Raw genomic sequence first — 11,259 nt, forward strand, 5'->3', positions numbered from 1 at the left:
CTGCGTGCTGTACTCACTCAATACTCATGACTGCGTAGCCGGTCATAGTGCCAACTCCATCATCAAGTTCGCTGACGACACCACTGTTGTGGGACATATCACTGATGGGGATGAGTCAGAGTATAGAAGAGAGATCGAGCGACTGTCCATATGGTGCCAGCACAATAACCTGGCCCTCAATACCAGCAAAACCAAGGGACTGATTGTGGACTTTAGGAGGAGTAGGATGGGGTCCTACAGTCCCGTTTATATCAACGGGTCGATGGTTGAAAGGGTCAAGAGCTTTGAATTCCTGGGCGTGCACATCTCTGAAGATCTTTCCTGGTCCGAGAACACTGATGTAATTATTAAGAAAGCACATCAGCGCCTCTACTTCCTGAGAAGATTACGGAGAGTCGGTTTGTCAAGGAGGACTCTCTCTAACTTCCACAGGTGCACAGTAGAGATCATGCTGACCGGTTGCATCGTGGCTTGGTTCGGCAACTTGAGCGCCCTGGAGCAGAAAAGACTACAAAAAGAAGTAAACACTGCCCAGTCCATCATCGGCTCTGATCTCCCTTCCATAGAGGGGATCTATCACAGTCGCTGCCTCAAAAAGGCAGGCAGTATCATCAAGGACCCACACCATCCTGGCCACACACTCATCTCCCCGCTACCTTCAGGTAGAAGGTATAGGAGCCCGAAGACAGCAATGACCACGTTCAGGAATAGATACTTCCCCACAGCCATCAGGCTACTAAACTTGGCTCGGACAAAACTCTGATTATTAATAACCCATTATCTGTTTATTTGCACTTTATCAGTTTATTTATTCATGTGTGTATATCTTATATATTACTAAAACTAAGATCTTGACCACTTTCTGACTTTCTGTTTCGTGATTTCTGAAAGAACGCCGCCACTTATGGCCGTAATGTTTGGTCACCTTTCTCAGTGTCCCCCTCCGCTGAGCTGGACCAGAGGATTTTTCCCATTGATGAAACATAAAAGAGTTATTAATGTTTAAAAATGTTGACATTCTCTCTGCTGCCCCTGCTGGTGGGAGGGGGGTGGGACTATAAAATCCGGAAGTGTTGTGCCTCAGTCAGTCTCTGCAAGATGGGGGAAACAGAGAGGGTCAAGTCTCTCAGTCTGAGCTGTGAATAACACTGAACACATGTCTACTAAACCTTGAGTGTGGTTTTACTGACCTTGAGTGCCTTTAATGTGCCCTTAAAGTAAAATGCACTGCTAATGGTTGTTTGGGGGTTTTGGGTTGAAGTAAAAGGCACTGCAAATGGTTGTTTGGGGGTTTTGGGTTGAAATAAAAGGCACTGCAAATGGTTGTTTGGGGGTTTTGGGTTGAAGTAAAAGGCACTGCAAATGGTTGTTTGGGTGTTTTGGGTTGAAGTTGCAGGTTGTTTGGGAGTTTTGAGTTGAAGTAAAAGGCACTGCAAATGGTTGTTTGGGGGGTTTGGGTTGAAAAAGTAAAATGGTAGCACTGCAAATGGTTGTTTGGGGGGTTTGGGTTGAAGTAAAAAGCACTGCAAATGGTTGTTGGTCTAAACTTGACAACTTCCTGTTTGCACTTTATATTGATTTTAGATAAAATGCTACCACTTACAACTGTGATTTTTGCCATCTTACTCAGTCCCCCTCTGCTCATCAGGTGCAGGGGATTCTTCCCATCAATGAAAAATAAAAGTGTTATTAGTGTTTAAAAAATGTTGAGAATCTCTCTCCTGTCAATCACGCCATGAAGGCCATACCTTTTCCGGTGGGAGGGAGAGGGATTATAAAACCCGGAAGTGTAGGTGTGGCTCAGTCGCTGCATGATGGGGGAGGGAGAGGTCACGACTCTGCCTGAGCTGTGAATCAACTGAACACACTGAATGTCTACTGAACTGAGTGTGGTGTTTTGTGTGGTTTTATGGTGGTTTCAACCTGCTTGAAATGGTATGAAACTGCATTTGAATGTGGTGGCGTTGCACCCTGCATGAAATGGTATGAAACTGCATTTGAATGTGGTGGCCTTGCACCCTGCATGAAATGGTATGAAACTGCACTTGAATTTGGTGGCCTTGCACCCTGCTTGAAGTGGTATGAAACTGCACTTGAATTCGGTGGCCTTGCACCCTGCTTGAAATGGAATTTCAAGGACTAGCCATGAGTCAACTGCCAGCCCACCAGCCGTGAGTGAGCTGCCAGCACATCAGGCTTGAGGGACAGAGCTGCCACCCCAAGAATCCATTTGGCCCACAGTGTCCAAACTAGCCCTCTGAAGACCAGTCCTTTCAGTCCACAATACCCATACCAGCGCTCCAGAAAGCTCCCCCCCCCCCCCCCCCCCGCCACCAGTATTGGAATTGGTGGAGAGGTGAAATATTGCGTTTGGGGGACCAGCCCAACGAGTCCCACTTGGTCTAGTATTTATATAATGGTACTAGACTAAGTGAGACCCGTTGGGTCCCAGCATCACATGGGAGCGCTGGTCGCCAACGCAATATTCCACCTCTCCACCAATTCCAATATTGCTCGCCAGTGGGGGGGGGGGGCTTTCTGTTGCGCTAGTATGGGTGTTGCAGGCTGAAAGTACTGGTTTCCAGAGGGCTAGTATAGACATTGTGGGCCGGGCTTGGGCTGGCAGTCAACTGTTGTAACGATTTTAAAAGCCAAGCCAAGGCAAACAATTAGGCAGCAGCCACCCGACAACCAAAATTCATTTTGTGAACAAAAACTTGTTTATAAGGCGAGGCAAACAATTGGGCAGCAGCCACCCAACAATCAAAATTCATTTTGTGAACACAAACTCTTAAAAAGGCGAGGCAAACAATTGGGCAGAAGCCACTTTGCAGCCACATCGAGGGGACTCGCCGTGGATTAGACTGCGTTCAGTGTTATTCGCAGCTCAGAGAGCCGTGACCCTCTCGTTTCCTGGGTCTGGCAGAGACTGAGTGAAGGACTACACTTCCGGGTTTTATAGTCCCGCCCCCCTGCCGCCAGCGAGGGCAGCAGAGGAAATGGGGAATTTAAAAAAAAAATTAATATCTCTCTGATTTTTCATAGATGGGAAAAATCCTCCGGTCCCGGAAGGCGGAGGGAGGCTCTGAGCGCGGTGGCCAAAAATGACGGCCATAAGTGGTGGCTTTCTCTCGGAAATCACACCACAGCGAGCCAAAAGGGGTCAAGATCAGACTTTTAGTCATATAGATAGATATGGACACACTGATCTGTTCTGTACTCGTGCCTCAAACTATGTTCTGTTGTGCTGAAGCAAAGCAAGAATTTCATTCTCCTATCAGGGACACATGACAATAAACTCTCTTGAATCTTGAACCTTGAGAGACTGGTGAAAAACAATACAGGAGGCATGATCTTCGTGTATGTAGTCCATGGAGACTTCTTTTGGCTGTAGCAAGGCACTGCTAAAGACAAGTAACCAAGGAAACATCTGTAAGGACATGTGTGCAGTCTATGAATGCTTAGGCTTTGGGGATGCCTGTGCTGGCTCTGTCTGTCTGCTCCCAAGGGCTGAAAAAATAGATGAAGTTATTTATCTTTGAATATGCATGGAACAAAACATAATTTGAGTGTTGGTCCTTTAAATAGCAAGCCTACTGGAAAAATTAGAGCGTTTTTATGTCAGTGAAACAATTCTTGGGTAAGTGAAAATCCTTTTGAATATTCAGCTAATTGCCATGTACACAAGCTTGTGTACCTGATTTCCCAGTTTTGACAAAGGATGTTGATCTGAAACATTAGCTCTATTTTTCTCTCCACAGATGCTGCCTGATCTGCTGATAGCTTCCAGCTTTTCCTGGATTATATTAGATAACAGTTCGGATCTGAAGGTGAGTTTTGTGGGAATGTTCAATGGTTCTTAATTTCACGGCGACCAAGGTATAGTGAAATTCTGTTTCTGCATTCAAATCAATATTGCCATACATAAGTACAATCCATGATTAAGTACAGAATGCCTAGACACAGCCCACTGAGTCCATATGCAAGTGTTGGCAGGTTTAGGCACCATTTCTAAACTGATCATAATAGCCAATTGCAGCCATTGCGGCCCGTGTAGGAGTTCTTCTGCCACACGATGCCCGTCTGGAATTCTTCTGCTGCACGCAGCACGATTGTGGTTGGCTCTTGTACCTGGAACTTGTATGCAATAGATCACGTGGATGTGAATGTAACAACAAATTTAAAATAGCAGCAGTGTCCATCTTAGTTGCAGGACAGAACAACAAAGAAATGCCTTATCATGTGAAGAATGACAGAGAGGAATAATGGGAATCAATTGCATTGGAGTTGGAGAGAGATAGTAGCTAGAAATTGGAGCACGAGATAATAATAGGAAAACCAGTACATGAATGACGTATCTTAATTTTTTTATTTACAAGATGTGAATATAGATGGAGCAATTAACATTTTTTTTTGCATATTCCCAATTGTTTTTGATTGTATTGATGAAGCTTTCTTGAATCACCTTCTTGTCAAGATATTTCCAATGTGCTGTTAGATAGAAATTTGCAGGATTTAGTCCCAGCAGCAATATAGAACGAGTAATATGCTTCCAAGCCAGAAAGGTGTGTAACATGGAGCTTGTGTGTGGTGGTGATGTTCCCATGCAACTGCTGCTCTTGTCCTTGGATGGTGGTAGAGTCTGTGTCCTGGGTTGTCAGAATTGCCCTGGCAAATAGCTGCAATGCATTTGTACTCAATTGTGTGCAATTTAGCCATTCGGCTCTAGTAATGGGTGCCAATAAATCTTGCAACATATGCTTGGGCACATCATCACCACATGCAGTGGTGGACTGTGTCTAAAAATATTGGTTGCCAGGAGACAAAGGGGGCCCACTTCATCAGGGGCCCACTTCATCAGGGGCCCACTTGCCATCGGGCAAGCTGACACCCTGCCAGTCCGTCACTGACCACATGTACGTTCCCCTCTATATCACATCACACAATGCGTAGTGCTGCGCTTTTCCAGGCAAGTTAAATGGGAAGAGAAGTGAAAATCTAAGAGACAGGATAACAGGACAGGAGGGAGTATTAGAGATTTGGTAGGAGTCTCAATGATTTATTACCCATTAAAATTAATAAATAAAAATTTGTGAGGACCGCACATGTGTACCTTATGTACATGCTCCAGTAAGACGTTCTGGCAAATGTGCTCAAGATAGAAATGACTTCTGTAAATGAGAGACAAAAGACCAGCGATGCTGGAAATCAGAAGTAATAACAGACAACTGCTTTCTAATAAAATGGGTTCAATCTGAAATATTATTTTATTTTTCTCTCTCCACAGATCCTATCTAACTGACTGAGTATTTCTAGCATTTTTTATTTCATTTGAGTGTGTGAACAAATAGGATAGTCTGGGAAGTGAGAGTTGAGACTAGAGAAGAAAGAAAAGGCAGAGAATTAACAGAGGGAGAACTTTCCCCCATACAAGATGCATTGGTTGTAGAAAACGCATCATCACTTTCGTTCTCAAGAGCTATTAGGAGAAGTCTTTAAATGCTGGTCTTACCAGCAGGAACCCGTATCCAGAAAAACAAATAAAAATTGGAAACAAAGTGCTGGAGTAACTCAGGGGTCAGGCAGCATTTCTGGAGAACCTGGATAGGTGACGTTAAGGGTCAGGATGTTGCATGAGCCACTGAGTTACTGCAGCAGTTTGTGTCCTTGTGTATAAACCAGTATCTGCAGTTCCATGTTTCCTTGTCTCTACAAATAAAAAATGGACTTCAGTCCAGCCACCCTGATCCACACACTTGCGAATTTTGTTATATTACATTTAACCATTCCCAAAAACATGGGAGCACAACAATGGGTTGGATCCCTCCGTCACTCCAGCCAAGATTTTATGGTATGCAAGCCTGTGAATTCTCTGAATCATTCAACTGATTTTTAGAGAGGCATGTTGAGCAAGGTTGCTATTTGAGCATTAGTAATTAATGGTAAGAAATAAAAGGTTTTTATGCCTTTAATGACCATGTCGCCATGATACAAAGCAATAAAGCAATCAGATATTCAAGGTTACCACTGCAGAGGATAATCATTGTTTCCAAATCCTTTTATCTATGCTGACAATACTGAAGAGCTCTTCAAGAAAATGTCAAAGCTACATCCTGCAAATTTTCCGTTGCATTCACCTAACCTATAAATAACAGTAACCTGCACTGATTGCCTTTACGCAAGAGACTGACCCATGACTATTAAAGGTTTATACTAAGTATGGTGACTTTTCCCATGTACGTTGTTAGCGTTACCATGGAAATCTTTACGTTTAGGTGGTCTATTGAAAACATCATGTCATGTGATTATACATGAAATTTCTTGTATCTTTGGAAAAATAAGCATTAATGGCCAATTTATTTGTCAATTAATAATATTTGAATAATGGCTTTATCGTTGATAGTGTTGTGATAATGTAAATTTCTAGATGGACTATTATTTTGGACAAAATGTTTCTTATAACGGGACAATAATTTCCAGCTTATTTATCTTAGAATTGTGCTTCACGATCCATCTAGAATAAGTGATAAATTAAAGGTCCATATCTTTAAAATACATTGTTTTTTTTTAGTATAGGAAAGAACTGCAGATGCTGGTTTACACCGAAGATAGACACAAAATGCTGGAATAATTCAGCATCTGTGGATAGAAAAATGGGTGACATTTTTGGTCAAGACCTATCCTCAGACTTTTTTTAGTTTTAGTTCTGATTTACTTTTAGCTGAAAGTTGTCTACAGCATCCTTAGAATGACAAAGGTTTGGGAAGACTCATCATGAGGATAACATATCCCAGCATGGAACATGTAGAAATGAAGAATGAACAAAATAAATTGAGGCTTTGGTCAGGAAAAAGGAGACATGTCAGGTATAGGATCTGGGATCAAGTGTATCGCGGGAGAAGTATAGAGGATTGCGGAGCATAGAAAAGGGTTGCGAGATAATTCTGGCAGATACGATTAAAGAGAATCCAAAGTGGTTGTATGTATATTGAGGGGAAAAGGGTAACTGGAAAGAAGTACCTAGTTCCCCCAAGATGGCATTGCAGTTAGATAAGGTGGTGAAGAAGGCTTTTGGCATGTTGGCATTCAACAATCAGGGAATTGAGTAGAGAAGTTGGGGCATTATGTTCTGGTAGCACAAAGTGTTGGTGAGGCCATACTTGGAGTATTGTATTGGGTTTTGGTCATCCTGATATAGGATAGATGCCATTCAGATGGAATGGGTACTGAGAAGATTTATGAGGATGCTGTTAGGACACGAGGTCCTGAGCTATAGGCAGAGGTTGGACAGGCCAGGACTCTATTCCTTGCTGAGGGGTGTTCTTATAGATGTGTAGAACATAATGAGGGGAACAGATAGAGTGAATGCAGTCTTTTTAAGGTAGAGTCTATTTTACCAGGGTAGAGGGATCAAGAACTAGAGGGCATATGTTAAGGTGAAGGAGAAAAAATGAATAGGAATCTAATGGGCAATCTGTCTCACACGGGTTGTGGTTATGTGGAATGAGCTACCAGAGAAAGTAGTTGAGGCCGGTACAATAACAACATTTAAAAAACATTAAATACAAATGTAGGAATAGTTTAGAGGATATGGGCAAATGAGATTAGCTTAGATAATCAGCATGGGCACATTGGTTTGAAGGGCCTGTTTGCGCGTTGTATGATTCTATACCAATACTCTATTCCTTTCATCGACATGATTCCACCACCAATTTCCTTAGAAGGGTTATTAATTGTGATAATGGTAAAGCCAATTATTTTTGGGTTATTGAGACTGTGGTGATGGTATATTCTCAGCATTTTGAGGTATCCACTATTAGTTGCATGTGCCTCTGAAACATTCAGGAGGGCACAGGACACTGTTACTCGGTAAACCATGAACTTGGGTTAGGTTTCAAGTTTGATCTGTGAGTACTCTTTTCCACAGGTGGCTGAAGGTTGTGCTAGTGCTTTGGAAATATTCATATCCTGAATGATGTAGCTTGTAAATCAGAAGAGTCTTCTTAAACAAAGCACCAGCACTGCATAGAAAATAGGTGCAGGAGGAGGCCATTCGGTAAGGGGAGAAGTTTGATTTAGCTCATCTTTTTTTGGCACATTGAGCTTCATCAGCCAGAGTATTGAGTATAGAAGTTGGTAGGTCATGTTGCAGTTGTACGAGATGTTGGCAAGGCAGCACTTCGAGTATAGTGTTGAGTTCTGAGCACCAACTTTTAGGAACGATGTTGTCAAACTTGAAAGGGTACAGAGAAGATTTACAAAGATGTTGCCAGGACTAGAGGGTCTGAGCTACAGGGAGAGGTTGAGTAGGCTGAGACTTTATTCCTTGGTGTGCAGGAGGATGAGGGGTGATCTTATAAAGGTGTATAAAATCATGAGAGGAATAGATCAGGTAGATGCACAGAGTCTCTTGCCCAGAATAGGTGAATCGAGGACCATTTGTTCATCCTTAGAGAGTCACTTGAAGCAACGAATATGTCTCCTAGAAACATAGAAATATAGAAACATAGAAAATAGGTGCAGGAGGAGGCCATTTGGCCCTTTGAGCCAACACCGCCATTCATTGTGATCATAGCTGATCATCCACAATCAGTAACGCGTGCCTGCCTTCTCCCCATATCCTTTGATTCCCTTGCCCCTAGAACTCTCTTTTAAATGCATCCAGTGATTTGGCCTCCACTGCCTTCTGTGGCAGAGAATTCCACAAATCAGTTTTAAATGGCCTCCACTGCAGCAACCTAATTTGCAAGTTTAGAAGAGTTTGTGCTTGACTCAAACCCGCAGCATGGTCGACACGTGGTCCTAGGAGGTCCTATGAGGTCACTGTAACACTCCTTCATTCTCGGGGGAAGTTCCCGCATACAAGTTTGGTCGAGGAAAATTTTTAAGCATGCTGAAAAATTTTCCACGAGTAAAAATTGGTCAGCGTGGTTCTTTTGAACTCATAATGCAGTGGAGTGGGGTCAATAGGCAGTCGAGTTAGCCATAGGCCATCTCCTTTGCAGACCGGGCATTTAAATTAGCTCATTGGAGTTTTCAGAACCACGGAAAACCGACCGGTAATGTTAAATGCCCATTAAACTTTATTATAAGTTGTCTGGCTTCTTAAAAGGGTCCCCACCTCCTTCTCCTCCCCCCCCCCCCCCAGCAAATTGAAATCTCCCATAACTACAGTGGCATCACCTTTGTTAACTCCTGCTGCAACTTGCACCCTATATCCAGGGGGCCCTGTTTCGGGGGGTGGAGGGAGGGAGGGGGGAGGTGGAGAGGGGGAGAGAAGGCGGGTGGGAGGCAAGGCAGGATAGGGGGGGGGGGGGGGGTGGAGAGGGGGCGAGTAGAAGGGGGGGAGAGGGGGGGAAGGGGGAGAAAGGGGGGAAGGGGGGGGGGGGAAAGGGGGGAGGGGGAGAAGAGGGGTGTGAGGTCGAGAGGGTGAGGAGGGGGGGAGGGGGAGAGAGGGGAGGGAGGGGGGGGGGGTGGAGGGGGGGAGGGCAGGGAGGGAGGGGGGGGGGAGAGTGGGGGGCAGGGAGGGGGGAGGGGGGGGAGAGGGGGGGATGGGGGAGGGGTAGATGGGGGGAGAGAGGGGGGAGAGGAGGCGGGAGAGGAGGGAGTGGGTGAGAGGAGGGAGGAGCGGGAGAGGAGGGGGGAGGGGGAGGGGGAGAGGGAGAGGGCGGACTTGAACTCGGCGAGTGGGCAGCGCGGACGGGGCCGACTGCGAGCGGTTGGTGGGCCTCGGCAGTTCTCGGGACCTCGCGGGACCTTGCAGGACCTTGGAAGCCCAACCACATTACTGCGTGTTCAGCAGCTTCATGTTCACACGGGAGGGCTGGTCCCCCGACGCAATATTCCACCTTTCCACCAATTCCAATATTGGTGGCCAGTGGGGGGCTTTCTGGAGTGCTGGTATGGGTTCTTGGGGTGGCAGCTCAGTCCCTCAAGCTTGATCTGCTGGCAGCTCACTCACGGCTGGTGGGCTGGCAGTTGACTCATGACTATTCCTTGAAATTCCATTTCAAGCAGGGTGCAAGGCCACCAAATTCAAATCCATGTTCCTACCATTTCAAGTAGGGTGCAAGGCCACCGAATTCAAGTGCAGTTTCCAACCACTTCAAGCAGGGTGCAAAGCCATTGAATTCAAGTGCAGTTTCATACCACTTTCAGCAGGTTGCAAGGCCACCAAATTCAGTGCAGTTTCATACCACTTCAACCAGGATGCAATGTCGCCAAATTCAAGTGCAGTTTCATTCCACTTCAAGCAGGGTCCAAGGCCACCAAATTCAAATGCAGCTTCATACCATTTCATGCAGGGTGAAACCACCATAAAACCACACAAAACACCAAACTCACAGTTCAGTAGACATTCAGTGTGTTCAGTTGATTCACAGCTCAGACAGTCATGACCTCTCCCTCCCCCATCATGCAGAGACTGAGCCACACCCACACTTCCGGGTTTTATAACCCCTCCCCCTCCCACCGGAAAAGGTGTGGCTTTCAGGGCGTGATTAACAGGAGAGAGATTCTCAACATTTTTTAAACACTAATAACACTTTTATTTTTCATTGATGGGAAGAATTCTCTGCACCTGCTCAGCGGAGAGGGGGGGACTGAGTAAGATGGCCAAAAATCACAGCCGTATGTGGTAGCGTTTTATATAAAATCAATATACAGTGCAAACAGGAAGTAAGTGCATTTGCAGTAGTGCCTTTTAACTTCAAGCCAAACCTCCCAAGCCACCATTTGCAGTAAGTAGTGCCTTTCAACATTAAACCAAAGCTCCCAAGCCACCATTTGCAGTAGGTAGTGCCTTTCAACTTCAAGCCAAAGCACCCAAGCCACCATTTGCAGTAAGTAATGCCTTTCAACTTCAAGCCAAAGCACCCAAGCCACCATTTGCAGTAAATAATGCCTTTCAACTTCAAGCCAAAGCACCCAAGCCACAACAATAAGAAGTGTTTCAACTTCAAGCCAAATCACTCAAGCCACCATTTGCAGTAAGTAGTGCCTTTCAACTTCAAGCCAAAGCTCCCAAGCCACCATTTGCAGCAGGTAGTGCCTTTCAACCAAGCCAAAACACCCAAGCCACCATTTGCAGTGAGTAGTGCCTTTTAACTTCAAGCCAAAGCTCCCAAGCCACCATTTGCAGTAAGTAGTGCCTTTCAACTTTAAACCAAAGCTCCCAAGCCACCATTTGCAGTAAGTAGTGCCTTTCAAATTCAAGTCAAATCACCCAAGCCACCATTTGCAGTAAGTAGTGCCTTTCAA

The 11,259-nt window shown here is 45.0% G+C and overlaps 1 long non-coding RNA gene across 1 annotated transcript in view; it reads left to right on the forward strand.

Moving 5' to 3' along the window:
• The window catches only part of LOC129695323 (uncharacterized), a 40,510-nt gene extending 31,561 nt beyond the window's left edge, over positions 1 to 8,949 (forward strand). The window contains exon 3 of the long non-coding RNA XR_008723145.1: positions 3,762 to 8,949. This is a non-coding gene — a long non-coding RNA (uncharacterized LOC129695323). The remainder of the gene's footprint in view (positions 1 to 3,761) is intronic.
• Positions 8,950 to 11,259: the final 2,310 nt, after the last annotated feature.

This window comes from Leucoraja erinacea, chromosome 3 (assembly GCF_028641065.1).
Source record: "Leucoraja erinacea ecotype New England chromosome 3, Leri_hhj_1, whole genome shotgun sequence".
NCBI lineage: Eukaryota > Metazoa > Chordata > Chondrichthyes > Rajiformes > Rajidae > Leucoraja > Leucoraja erinaceus.